Source organism: Sceloporus occidentalis, unplaced genomic scaffold (genome assembly GCF_023333645.1).
Source record: "Sceloporus occidentalis isolate IW3139 unplaced genomic scaffold, rSceOcc1.0.p SCAF_1, whole genome shotgun sequence".
Classification (NCBI taxonomy): domain Eukaryota; kingdom Metazoa; phylum Chordata; class Lepidosauria; order Squamata; family Phrynosomatidae; genus Sceloporus; species Sceloporus occidentalis.
In genome coordinates this window covers 44,688,511-44,700,945 of record NW_028316981.1, presented here as the reverse complement: position 1 = coordinate 44,700,945, position 12,435 = coordinate 44,688,511, and the positions used below count along the sequence as shown (strand labels likewise).

The window sequence follows — 12,435 nt, the reverse complement described above, 5'->3', positions numbered from 1 at the left end:
GCTCTCATCACTCTCTGTTAGTGTACCAAATGGGGATGGATTATGGAAGTGCAGTCCCAAAATTTGTTGAGTTATACCCGCCAAATGTTATTTTATAACACTGACTGAAACTGGAGCTGTCCAGCCTTTGAATTATTTTTTTTCTCTTTCATTTCTGAGAGATTGATACGAGGGTGGGAATGCCACCTAAGCCACACTTACATTTAAGGAGACATGTGACTTCTCAGTCTGCTCCCAGAGTAAAGAGAAGACATCTTTCCTACTACTATGGGACAACTCAGTTAATATAGAGTCCCTGTTGGCCAAGTACAGGTCAGAATCAGGACTGTGTCCGGGTAACTTTACAACAGGCAGCATTAATGAATCCCATGCATTGTTACTCCATTATTTGACTAAAACTGCAGTGTATGTATACTGGCAGAGATCAAAAAAGTTTATGTAGCATGAGACCTTTCCATTCCAACAGAGAGAAAAGACTGCCACAAGTGGTGATGGACTCTTCGATTTGCAGTTTTTAAACAGAGGTTAGATACATACCTCTTACTTTAATGGAGGATTTCTGGACAGGCAGAAAGTTGGACTAGATTGTGCTTAGGGTCTTTTCCAATTCATGATTTTATGGCACAACCCCTCACCCAGATTTATCAGTAGTTCTCCAAGGTACACATCAATTAGTTTTATAATTATGATGAAAGCTACTATCTCATGAGGCAGAGATGGACTACATGGATGCCTTTATGAAGGAACTGCAAATTCATGGAAGATAAGGCTACCAATGGCTACCTAGTTATTATGTCTATACAATATCTCCAGTATGTATATATTTATATTTACTTGATTTATAGCCAACTTTTTTCTTCAGAATGGAACTGAAGGTGGCTCACATGATTAAAACTGTTAAAGATTAAAAGCAGTAGGAAAAAATGGGAGTCACAGTGGTGTAGTGGTTTGAGCACTGGACTACAACCCTAGAGAACAGGGTTTGAATCCCCACTCAGCCACAGAAACCCATTGGGTAATCTTGGGCAAGTCACACAGACAAGACAACCTCAGAGGATGACAAAGGCAAGCCCACTCTGATCAAATCTTGCTAAGAAAACCCCACAATATGGTCACCTTAAATCGAAAAAGAATTGAAGGCACAAAACAACAACAAGCCAGGACAGAAAAATATTGTGCTAAAACTGTATATTACAGTACTACAACACGCAAGTTAAATATAACTCAAGAGCACATAAGGAGTGCAGCAACAATTTATTAAAAGCCCCCTTCTCAACAGAAAGCAACAGAACTATATGGCAGAGAATGCAATTGGGAATTACAGTCAGCCCTTCTTATACACAAATTTCTTTTTCATGGATTCAAGCATCCATGGTTTGAAAATGTTCAAAAAAAGTATATATTTCAAATATCAAATCTTGATTTTCCATTTTTTTTTATAAGGGACACCATTTTGCTATGTTGTTCTATTTAATGGGACTTGAGCATCCACGGATTTTGTTATCCACAGGGGATCTTGGAACCAAATCCCAGGGTATAACAGGAGTCCACTGTTCTGTGCTCATGTCCTGTTGGTGGGCTTCCCAAATGTCTCTACTTGGTCTGTGTAAAAAGAGAATACTGGATTAGATAAACCTTTGATGTGACCCAGGAACAGCTCTTATAGAACACTTCAGTTTGTCTTATGCGACAGCAGTGTGACCTAGTATACACCTGTAAAATCCCTGCTTAAACCAGGCTGGAAAACCAACCATCTCCCAACCTATGTTCAACTTGGGTTCCCATGATCCCTGAAGAGTGGTCATTCAGAGTGAAGTTTGGTGGGAGCTAGACTTCAGCCACACAGAGGGCACCAGACTGCCTGTCCTCAGCCTAAATACTTAGGAAAGATCTGTTCTGCTAGGAGAGCTAGTGAAGGGATTAGGGGGAGGGAGTCACATAGATCAGCCATTCCTGACGTTTCAAAGCTATTCATGCGAGAAGTGCCAAGCAATGAAACAGTTAACAACAAATGATCCTTACTCCATTTTTAGGTACCTGTAACATAGAAATGAAAATAGTTTCTTCCTTTCTGTGCAATGGAGTGCTTTCAAATGAACCAAGGCAGAGTTGCCACCTGCAAATCTCATATGCATGAGGATTGTTTCTTCCATTACACAGCAGGGAAGGAAAACATTTTGTACATGCTTAGAGGGAGGTGGAAAAGCAGTATGACAAATCCCAAGGTAGAGGCTTAGATCAAAATTAAGCCCAGCTCACACACCAACAAGATGCAGGCAGACAGCCACCAATAATGCTCACTGTGTTTTATCATTTAAAAACATGCCCTGGTCATAACAGCAGGTTGACAAGATGCACACCCTTCATCTCAAGAAGATGAATACCACAGCAGGTTCCTGCAGTACAGGCTGCCTGACAGCACTACCGAGGAAAGTAATAGATTGCACAGTAGACTGTCATATACCATTACAAACTTGATGCTCAAGCTATGAGATTAATTAGTTGTTCCGTCCACCAGAACTGCTTTTCAGGATGTAATTCCTAGTCTAAAGAAGATAGCAGTCACCAGAAAGGCAATTGTGTCAGAAGAAAGCCAGACATAACCTGACAGACATATAGTACCACAAACCATCAAGCAGAATCAACACCAGTATTTCCGAAACTGCTGAAGTGTGCAAGGGAGGGGGGTGGATTTAATCTCTGTATCTGAAAAACTCTAAAGACACCAGATCCTGCCTGATCTTAAAAGCTAAGCAGGGTCAGATCAGTACTTGGATGGGAGACTGCCAGGGAATATCAAGTACTGTGAGCTATATTTCAGAGGAAGGAACTGGCAAAAACCACCATAACGGTTTTGAGTATTTCTTCCCTAAGAAAATCTTTGAAATTCATGGGATTGTCATAAATGACTTCTGATAGATGACAATTTACTGTATTTCTCTCAGGGGAAAGGAGGGCAATATGAAACACTCCCACCTTCCTATTCCTATAAACACAGACCTATTGCCACATTCTGATTGAGTAGGCAAAGAGTGGGAGGGAAGACAGGAAATAATCTGAACTAGGCTATCCCAGTGTTTCCAGGGAGCTTTCTGCTCATTTTTCTGGGAAACATTTTTAAGTATAAAGAATAACATCAAAGCCAAGAAAGGAATAAACATACCTCTTGAGTTTTCTGATGCTTTCTGCAGGATACTGGAACAGGGGATCCCAAGAATATTACCACTGATTAAGTGTGACTCCAGTTTTAATCCAGAAAAAAAAATCCATCCTGTGCCACAGTATCAAAAGATGGAAAAACGCTGGTCTAATTCATGTTTGCATTCAGAGCTAAGCCACCACTAAATTAGCAAGTGTCTTACTTCAATACAACATAAAGCAACTCCAGTGAGCAAACTACTTATACGGAATTTGTATTACAGCAACAATGCAACATATCCATTGTTTGTTTCACAAAATCAGTAGCATGTGGTTCTGCCTAGAACAGGTAACAGATATTCACAGGATCCCAAGATTTATTTCAGAACGATAGTAAATGGCAAGATACCAATGCCAACCCTTTTAGAGAGAAGGAGAATATGAAGTTGGGTTAGATTCACCGTTTCCTTTTTTCTTTCTCTTTCTTAATCCTTACATGACTCAATGTAGCATGAGCTACCAGTTATTAACTGCATTAAGAGTGGGCTGTATACACTTGCTGCAGGTCATAGCAACTGAGCAACATGCAGATTTAGAACACAAGTCTGCACACAGACAGCTACAAGTAGAAAAGTGGGTGCATTATACAATGAGGAGGAATTCTAATCCAAATCACAGTCACTGAGCACAAGTGTTCCAGAAGTTGCTGGACTGAAACTGTCATTCTACTAGCTAAAAAATGATGAGACTTGTAGGACAACAATATTTGGTGGGCCACATGATTGCCACCACTGACTTAGATAGAAGTTTTACTTCTATGATATTCAATGTTGCAAATTCAGTGGTTGCAACATAATAATTACAGCAATAATTAACTATCATATTACAGGACAGCTTTAAGAAATGGATATCCTGTTTCTTCATTGGGAGGAGAGACAGAGCGCTCCACAACTGTAGCAATGGAAGGGGTCATAAATCCAGGATACAAAAGGTGTGAACCTTATTTTGGAGATTCCCAATCACACCATTTGCTCCTCCATGCCTCTCTCTCAAGTCCCTGTGGGCTACTAGGAAGGGATTTCTCCCCTAATTTCTATTCAGTGACTGGACCTAACAGTGGGGGTTCCTTTGCATTAATCAAGTTGGAGAAGACTACATGAACCCAAGAGGCTGGTTCCCATAGTTCAGACAATACTAGGAAGTTCTAGCTGAAAGAGCTATACTTCTTTATCACCACCACCACTGCTTTTCTTCCTTCTCCATCATCATATGACAGAGCCAAAAGTGGTCTAGTTCTCCAGGGCCAAACCAGAAAGAAAAAAAGGAATCTGTTTCCAATTCCTGCCTTCCAAGTCACATAATTTGGTTGGTTGCAAACCCTCTTACACAAGTGCCTCCCCTTCTCTTGTTTATATGGCTTGTGTTCAGCTAAAATTCCATATTAAGCCTAATCCCTGCTCATAAAGCAGAAATGGGAGAAAGAACAGTATCCATCCAAAGACTCAACTTGCCGACTTGTCCAGATGCCAATTTTCTGCTTTTGTGAAGCCTTAGCAAACCCACTTTCCACACAGCCACTGAGGGTTCAGCCAAGGTAATACACTTCAGTTCCTTCACATTCTTCTACAATAGCAGGGTATAAATACCCCAATAGCCATTCTCCAGATTTCTACACTGTAGTTGTCCACATACGAATTCTCTATCATAGCTACCATCCAGCTGCTTTGCTTGTTTCTGCTGCAACTGCTTAAGTATCACCTATGAACACTAGGGCTTCAATACATTTGTGGCAATGCGGGTAGCAGCATAGTCATGAGAAGGTGAGTGGAAACTTCAATATGAGATTAAGCACAGCTTGGTTTGACACAGAATCATAGAAAATCATACTCTAAAATTTCCCAGTTATTTGATGTGAGCAACTGGTTGTTGTTTTTTCCTAATATGCCAGGTACCATATTTGTGATCATTGGCTATAACAGTTCCTTTGTTTCCTGGAAACCTTCCATGGCTCATAGACAACCACCAACCATCATCTTAAACAGCACTGCCCTGTTGTCATTTGCCATGAGGGTCACTTTGACTTATGACAACCCTATGAATGAGCGACCTTCAAGACCCCTGCCCTGTTCAGGTCTTGCAAACTCAGGACTGTGGCTTCCTTGACTGAATCAAAAGCACTGTCCTACACCATAGTTAATCGGGACTGGTTGAAACAAGCCTGGTTAAAAAAAAAACACCTCTATACACTGTTGTTTTTCTAAAAGTGCAAGGATCAGCTTCCAAAATCCTCCTCACCACTATGCTGGAGATGGGACAGAGTCTGTGAGCCAGAGGGTCGCCTATGCTACAGCATTCCTAAACTGTGTTTTAGCATTACACTAGAGTTAGACCACTGTCTCAACTAACTCTACTACGTGTAAATACAACAGATCCCAAATTGAATCAAAGGCATTTCCTGGGTTACAATACTCACTGCTGGAACCCACAAGAGAGCTGCCACCAATCAGTATACTGAATAATAAGCTAGACAGACCAGTCTTCAGTGTCCAACTCATTCAGCGCAAAGTAACTTCCCACAATCCTAGATGCAAATTTAAGTTACCAGTTATTATTCTTATAAGCTCACAAGGTAAAGCTGCAAATGTGGGGGGTACTATAATGCTCAATTATTTCATTCCTTTCCTCCCTCTCTTTGTATATTACACAGACACACACACGCACACATCTATTTTGTGTGGGTGATACTATTTGAATTTTCTACCTCAGGCAGCAACATGTTTTGAGTAGTGTCTCATTATTAGCCTTTAAAAAGTATTCAACAGGAAGCTAAAGAACACACAATTGTGAAGTATGTGGCTTCAAAAAATATCCCATTATTGTAGCCCAGGAAACAACTAAATATTTAGATTGTTAGACTAGTTACCAAGACCCTCAGAACTAGCCAGCTGCCGCTGCCCATTAGTTTTGACCATTTAAGACCATCCACAGCCAAATCTGAAACAACATTCATGTGTGTTTATATAATACATCCTTTAACTTATATATCAAGTATTTTAAAAGCTATGGGGAAAAGAGGCCCAACACACTCTCAAATTACTACTAAAAAGGCCCATTCTGAGACAATAGTATACATTCTTTTTTAAAAAGCAGTATTTTTTCAGAGAGTAAGATTGGGAGGGATACATGTACTACCATGGCTAACTGAGAGGCAAGGAAGTAATAACAGTTCTTTTGGATCTATGCTTATAATCAGGATTATATTGGATTCAAGATCCTAGGGACATAATATTAAACAAAGGCCTAGTGTACTAAGGAGTGTTTCGAATAGCAAAAATATGGCTTCCCTTTCCCAGTTTAAATCCTCTTCTGGGATGCAGTCAGGTATTATCACATTAAAGAAACTCCAAATTCGCTGCCAATGCCGCCATCTGAGTGCAGCCCGGCTGCAGCCCGGCTACCAGGCCCACCTTTGCAGCCATTTTTCAAAGCCAGGAGTTTTCCAGCTTTGAAAAGCATTGAAAAGGGCTGCATCCAGCCAGCGGCATCGCCAGCAAATTTGGAGTTCCTTTGGTGTGATAATACCCAGCTGCATCCCGGAAGAGGATTCAAACCGGGAAAGGGAAGCTGGGGTTTAGTTGTTGTTGTTTTGCTGTGCAAAAACTCCTAAGTTAGTCTAGAACTAAGAAGCTGAACTCAGACATTACTAGTTCATTTAAGCAATTATTTCATTTGAAGGCCTTAGGTGGCCTTCAGAGGCCTTAGGAACTCTTTTTCAGAGTTCAGTGCATAATATGTGATTTAAAAAATTACTCATCTGCCTCACAAGGAAGCAAACTTTACCCTGCGGGGCTGTTGTGTAGACTGCTAATAAGATATATGTGAGCCACTTTGAAAAATAACAAAATGCTGATTTTATTACTAATGTAGTTTGTTGGTAACAGAGGAAATTATTCTCCATAGCGCCAAGTTGTTATTGAGTTTGACAGCCTATCCTGGTTGACCCACAAGTGAAGCATCTTTGAATTTCAGCAGTACTGCAAATGGCAGCTTTTGCAGCCTGGTCAAAACATTAGACATTATTTTCTTTGTGAAAAGAAAATGAAAGGCAAGTAGCACATCATTCTCACATGCACCTTCTAGTTAGCCTGATGTGGGCCCTGGGCTATTCAAATGTTAATCAGCTCTAATTTTCATCAATCTCAGCCAGCATGATTCATGGTCAGGGATGATGTGAGCTGCAGTTGAACATGATCTGGGAGATCACACTTTCTCTAGAAGCTAAATCCCTGAGCTAAAGTTGCTTATGCCTGATTACCACAGCAGCTCCAGCATTTTGTACTAAACACAAGATTAGATCTTTCAAACCCTAGCAGCAACACTCACACCCTACAGCCCAATTTTTAAAAAATCTGAAAAAGATATGGGTACATGCTGATGGATAAGTGGTGACCTCAGAGCAGCCTGATTTCAGCACAGTGTGCAAGATACAGGTTTTCACAATTTCCAAATATCTTGGGAAGGCTAGGAGAAGGATGCAGCACTGATAAAGCCAATAACCCATCGATCTGAACATCCAGCCTGTAGAACCAGCAAAGCTACCTGACATAAAGTCCAATCTTTGGAAGAAAAACCTATTTGTTCTGTCACAAGAATGAACTCTGTTTAGTAAACATTGTTAGCTGTTGTGAAAAAGACAGATATGAAGCTTTATTTACAAACTATAAAGCAGAACACTGGTTGGCATAAGCTCTTGCATACAAAATCCCTACATTGTTTACATTCTAGTTCATCTTTGCCCTTAGTAATAGCAGCAGAAGTGGTATGTGCCTTCAGGTTGCCATCTAAACCTGCCTCTAACTGTCAAACCCATGAAGGTCATAGCATTTTCTTAGGCAAGGCCATTGCATTCCCCTGAATATAGCCTACAGCACTTGGTGTTCCCTGGCAGTCTCGCTTCCAAGTACTAACCAACCCTGACCATGCTTAGCTCTCAAAATCATACAGGATTTACCCTCATCATTCATCTTCCAACCAATTTAAGATACCCCAAGGACAGTGTATACATTCAAGATAAACTAATAAACAGGAGGGGTGATGGCAATCACAGCTATTCTGTTCACATCAATTTACCCATCTCTAAAATGGGAACATCTTCAGTCATAGGTTTACTATGAAGGTTGGTTAGTTACTGTAATCATTTTGCATGTTACAGTGGCAACAGAGAAACAACATTAGCATCCTTCCTTCCTATTCACTGAGACTAAACCACCATAACACTAAATGAGCCAATGGGGATTCAGATGGGAACAAGGAAACTGTTGCTGTTGTGTGTCTTCAAGTCACTTCCAACAAATGGTGACCCTAAGGAGACCCTAACAATCTTGAAAAGATTTGTTCAGAGGAAGTTTGCCTTCTTCTGATGCTGAAAGAGTGTGACTTGCTCAAGGTCAACCAGTGGGTTTTCATGGCTGAGCGAGGATTTGAACCTGGTTCTCCAGAGGCACAATCCAACACTCAAACCACTACTCTGAACTGGCTCTCACAAGGAAACTACAGGGCCATGAATCTAACTTTTGTCCAAGAAAAAACGATGGAAATCTTCATGAAAGCTAGAATCAAACTACTGAAGTAGCAGCCTTGCTGAAGGGGAACCAGCATGGCATTTTCATACAGAGGTTTCATCCCACCTGAGTTTCAGGATTCTTGGAGTGTGCTAAAATATGTGAACTGGAGCGTCTTGGTTGGATTTGATAGATTATTGGCAAAGTCCACCACTAACGCTCAAGACTGTAAACAAAGGCACAGCATGAGAGGACAGTGATTTTACAGATAAGAAACTGATCAATAGACAAACAAGTAGCAGACAGCAGGAGTAAGCAGACAATCCTCGCATTGCACCTCTGTGCAATTATTTGTATTGGGAACAGTACTATTTAATTTGTTTTTGTCTGATGTGTGCAGTTGAAAGCAGGAACAAATTTGCAGCTAACACTCAATTATTGATGAAAATCAAAGCAGATGAAAAGAGTTCCAAAAGGATTTTTATGAGCCAGGTGGCTATAAAACAGCAAATGAGATTTTCTATGAGCAGGTGAATTATAACTGCACATGGAGTAAACCAGTCTCAGCTACATATATAAATATGTATATAAATACATACATACATACCGATGACATCCAAACTGGCAACTCCTCCAGAAAAAGAACTTGGGAATCAAGGTGGAAAAGCTTAATGAAAAAAGACATGTTGTCTTCGTTTGAAATGGCAATGAAAATTTGCTAATTCCATGCTATATGGAGTATTAGGGAGAAGACTGAAAATAAAACTGCCATTATGATGCTCCCTTTGGATAAAAAATATACATCAATATACAGTTCAGACCATTTCAAAGAAGAAAAAGTGGACAACTATAAAGCCTTTAATATACACATTATACGCCAAGGAAATAAGCACATACCATCTTTCTCAGAGGTGACAGTGAGGCTACAATAACACACAGTTGCCCTGCCACACAAGATAACATTTCCCGCTTTCATTCACACAGGCAACAGGTGCAAAGGAAGATAACAAAGAGCCCCTCTTTTTATTTAAGAACTACAGTATGTACTTTTCCTTTTGACCCTTCAATCCTTTTGCATATGTAAGACAGAAGTACTGTATAAGACTCCTCACTACCCTCCACAGGAGAGGGAAGTAGAGTCTGCTACTACTTATATGAAGGATCCGGATGTGTGTGTTTTATTTTAAAGGTTTAATTGTTTTAATTGTTGACTGTTTAATAATGTAAAGTCGAAGGCTTTCATGGCCGGCATCCATAGTTTTTTGTGGGTTTTTTGGGCTATGTGGCCATGTTCTAGCAGAGTTTCTTTTGTTTAATAATATTTTAGTGTGGTAAGGTTGGGGGGGGGGGGGAATTAACAGGATGTATTTTAACTGTACGTTGTGTTTTATTTGATGTTATGAGCTGCCTTGATCCTACAAGAAAGATGGCATATAAATAAAACTTTATTATTGTTTTGTTGTTATGGGTCTCTTCTTTTATTCTTTCCCAGGGAGCATCCCTCTGGCAGCTAAGCCAAACATGCCCCCCCCCCCACTCCTCAAAGGTACAGTGCTCACCCAAATCTCTCAACTAAATCTCCCAACTCTTAAAGGAGTATTTTTAAAATATAGAGAGAGTAATCCCAGCTCCTCCAAAGAGTCTGGTAACACTCAAAGCCCAGGCATCCTTTCCATCTTAGCCAGAGCCAAGGTGTTGTCAGCTTTCTCCTGCTCCATTTGAAACAAAAGCAATCAAGTTAATAACTCAGGAAGGCTTCTCTCTCTTTCCTCCCCCTAGAAGTCAAAAGTTTGCTGCCAAGGGGAAAAAACAGCTTGCCTAGAGCAAAGCCAAGAGAGCCAGTGTGGTGTAGTGGTTTGAGTGCTGGACTAGGGCTCTGGAGACCAGGGTTTGAATCCCTGCTCAGCCATGGAAACCCACTGGAGAAAACCTTGGGCAAGTCACACTCTCTCAGCCTCAGAGGAAAGGCAATGGCCAAAAAAAACACCCCTCTGTAGAAAGTTTTTTGTGGGTTTTTCGGGCGATATGGCCATGTTCTAGAAGAGTTTATTCCTGACATTTCGGCTGCATCTGTGGCTGGCATCTTCAGAAAAATAAACTCTTCTAGAACATGGCCACATCGGCCGAAAAACCCACAATAAACTATAGTTGCCGGCCACAAAACCCTTCAACTTCACCTCTGCAGAAACTTGCCAAGAAAACTCTTTGACAGGCCTTAGGGGACCTCATAATGACTTGGAGGCACACAGCAGCAACAACAGTAACAACACCAACAGAGCAAAGCCCTAGAGCTGCTCTTCCTGCTTCAGATGTCAAGAGAAAAACTGAAGGAAAGAGCGGTCAGTATTTCTTGGAAACGAAGAGCAGTTTGAAAGGTGTTGGGGGGTTGGAATAAAAAGACTGTCAAGGGAGACCCCTCGGGTCAGATCTCAGCTAAGCGTCTGCAGTTCAAATCACTCCCCCACTTGCAAAAAATAAAATAAACCAGCCCTCCCCCATTCCTACACACATCCTCCTCCAGCCCTCCTCCTCCTCCTCCTCCTTATCATCTTGTTGCATCAGGAGCCATCAAGTGTGTTTGTGTGTGTGTTTTTAGCCAGTTGAAGAAGACCCCTCCATCCTCAATCCTCCATCCTCCCTCCAAAGAGAAAAAAATGGAACTCAGGGCTGCCTTCCAAGCCAAATCCTTGCCTTCCTGGTCCCTCTCCTTTGCAGCAGCTTCCAGGACTCAGAGCAAAGCAATCCAGAGTTGCAAACTTAGGGCGGGGAGCAGAAGGAGGGGAAGGGGAAAAAGAAAAATGAAAAATAGTATCCCTTGATCTGTTGCTTCCTTCTTCCTTCCTTCTTTCCTTCCTACTGCCACCCAAGGCTACCAATCCCTGCTGCCTCAACAGGATCAGGGTGATCTGACAAGGCAGGGGAGGAGAGGGAAACCAACACTGAGTAGCTAGCTGCAAGAAAAATTTATATACTGTGTATATATATATATATATATATAATTATTTTTTAAAGGGCTGCAAGGAAGAAGTGGTGAGGAAGCTCCAACAGCTTGCAAAAAAGAATGGCAGGAAAGTCAAGGCTGCATCCCCTGTCATTTTGGCAACCCAGTTTTTCCTCCCTTCCCCTTTATTTTGTTTTTGTCTTTACCTGCTTGCCTGCCCAAGGGACTCTTGCCTTCCTCCTGGAGGGACTGCTCAGCCGCTTGGTAATCCCATCATCTCCCTGCTTTGCCCAGGGATGGAGGTCTGTCCAGCCAGCTTCCCTTCTTGCCTCCCTTAGAGCTCCTCCAAGCTCAGCATCCACATGGTGACTGTGCTGCTCCCCCGCCCTCCAGCTGCTTATATGCGCCCCGCCGCCTCCCTGGGCAATGTAGTCCTGGACAGGCAGCTCACACTACAAGAGAAGGGGGAAGGACTACACCTCCCAGCATGCACCCGGCTCCTTGCTTTTCTGCTTCTCCAGAGCTGCATCCACATTATTGCAGAGATAATGCAATTTGCCACCACTTTTGATTGCCATGGCTCTAGGCTAGGAAATTCTTCGCATGGCAGTGTGTTGTGGACAGCCACAACAAATATTATCAAATGATTATTATTATTATTATTATTATTATTAAAGCCAACCAACATTGATTACAAAAGTTTTAAAAATTAATTAAATACAACTAATATTAAAAACTAAAGAAAAAACAGCTAGGGAAGTCTGGGGACTGCAGTTTGTTGTGGCTACCCACAAC

The 12,435-nt window shown here is 41.4% G+C and overlaps 1 protein-coding gene across 7 annotated transcripts in view; it reads right to left on the bottom strand.

Annotated features, from left to right (window-relative positions):
- The window catches only part of LOC149321350 (inositol 1,4,5-trisphosphate-gated calcium channel ITPR1), a 273,413-nt gene extending 261,426 nt beyond the window's left edge, over nucleotides 1–11,987 (bottom strand). For all 7 annotated transcript variants that reach the window (XM_089520074.1, XM_089520084.1, XM_089520102.1 and 4 more), the window contains exon 1: nucleotides 11,847–11,987. The gene's annotated coding sequence lies outside the window, so the exon portion shown is untranslated. The remainder of the gene's footprint in view (nucleotides 1–11,846) is intronic.
- Between the last annotated feature and the right edge of the window lie 448 nt (nucleotides 11,988–12,435).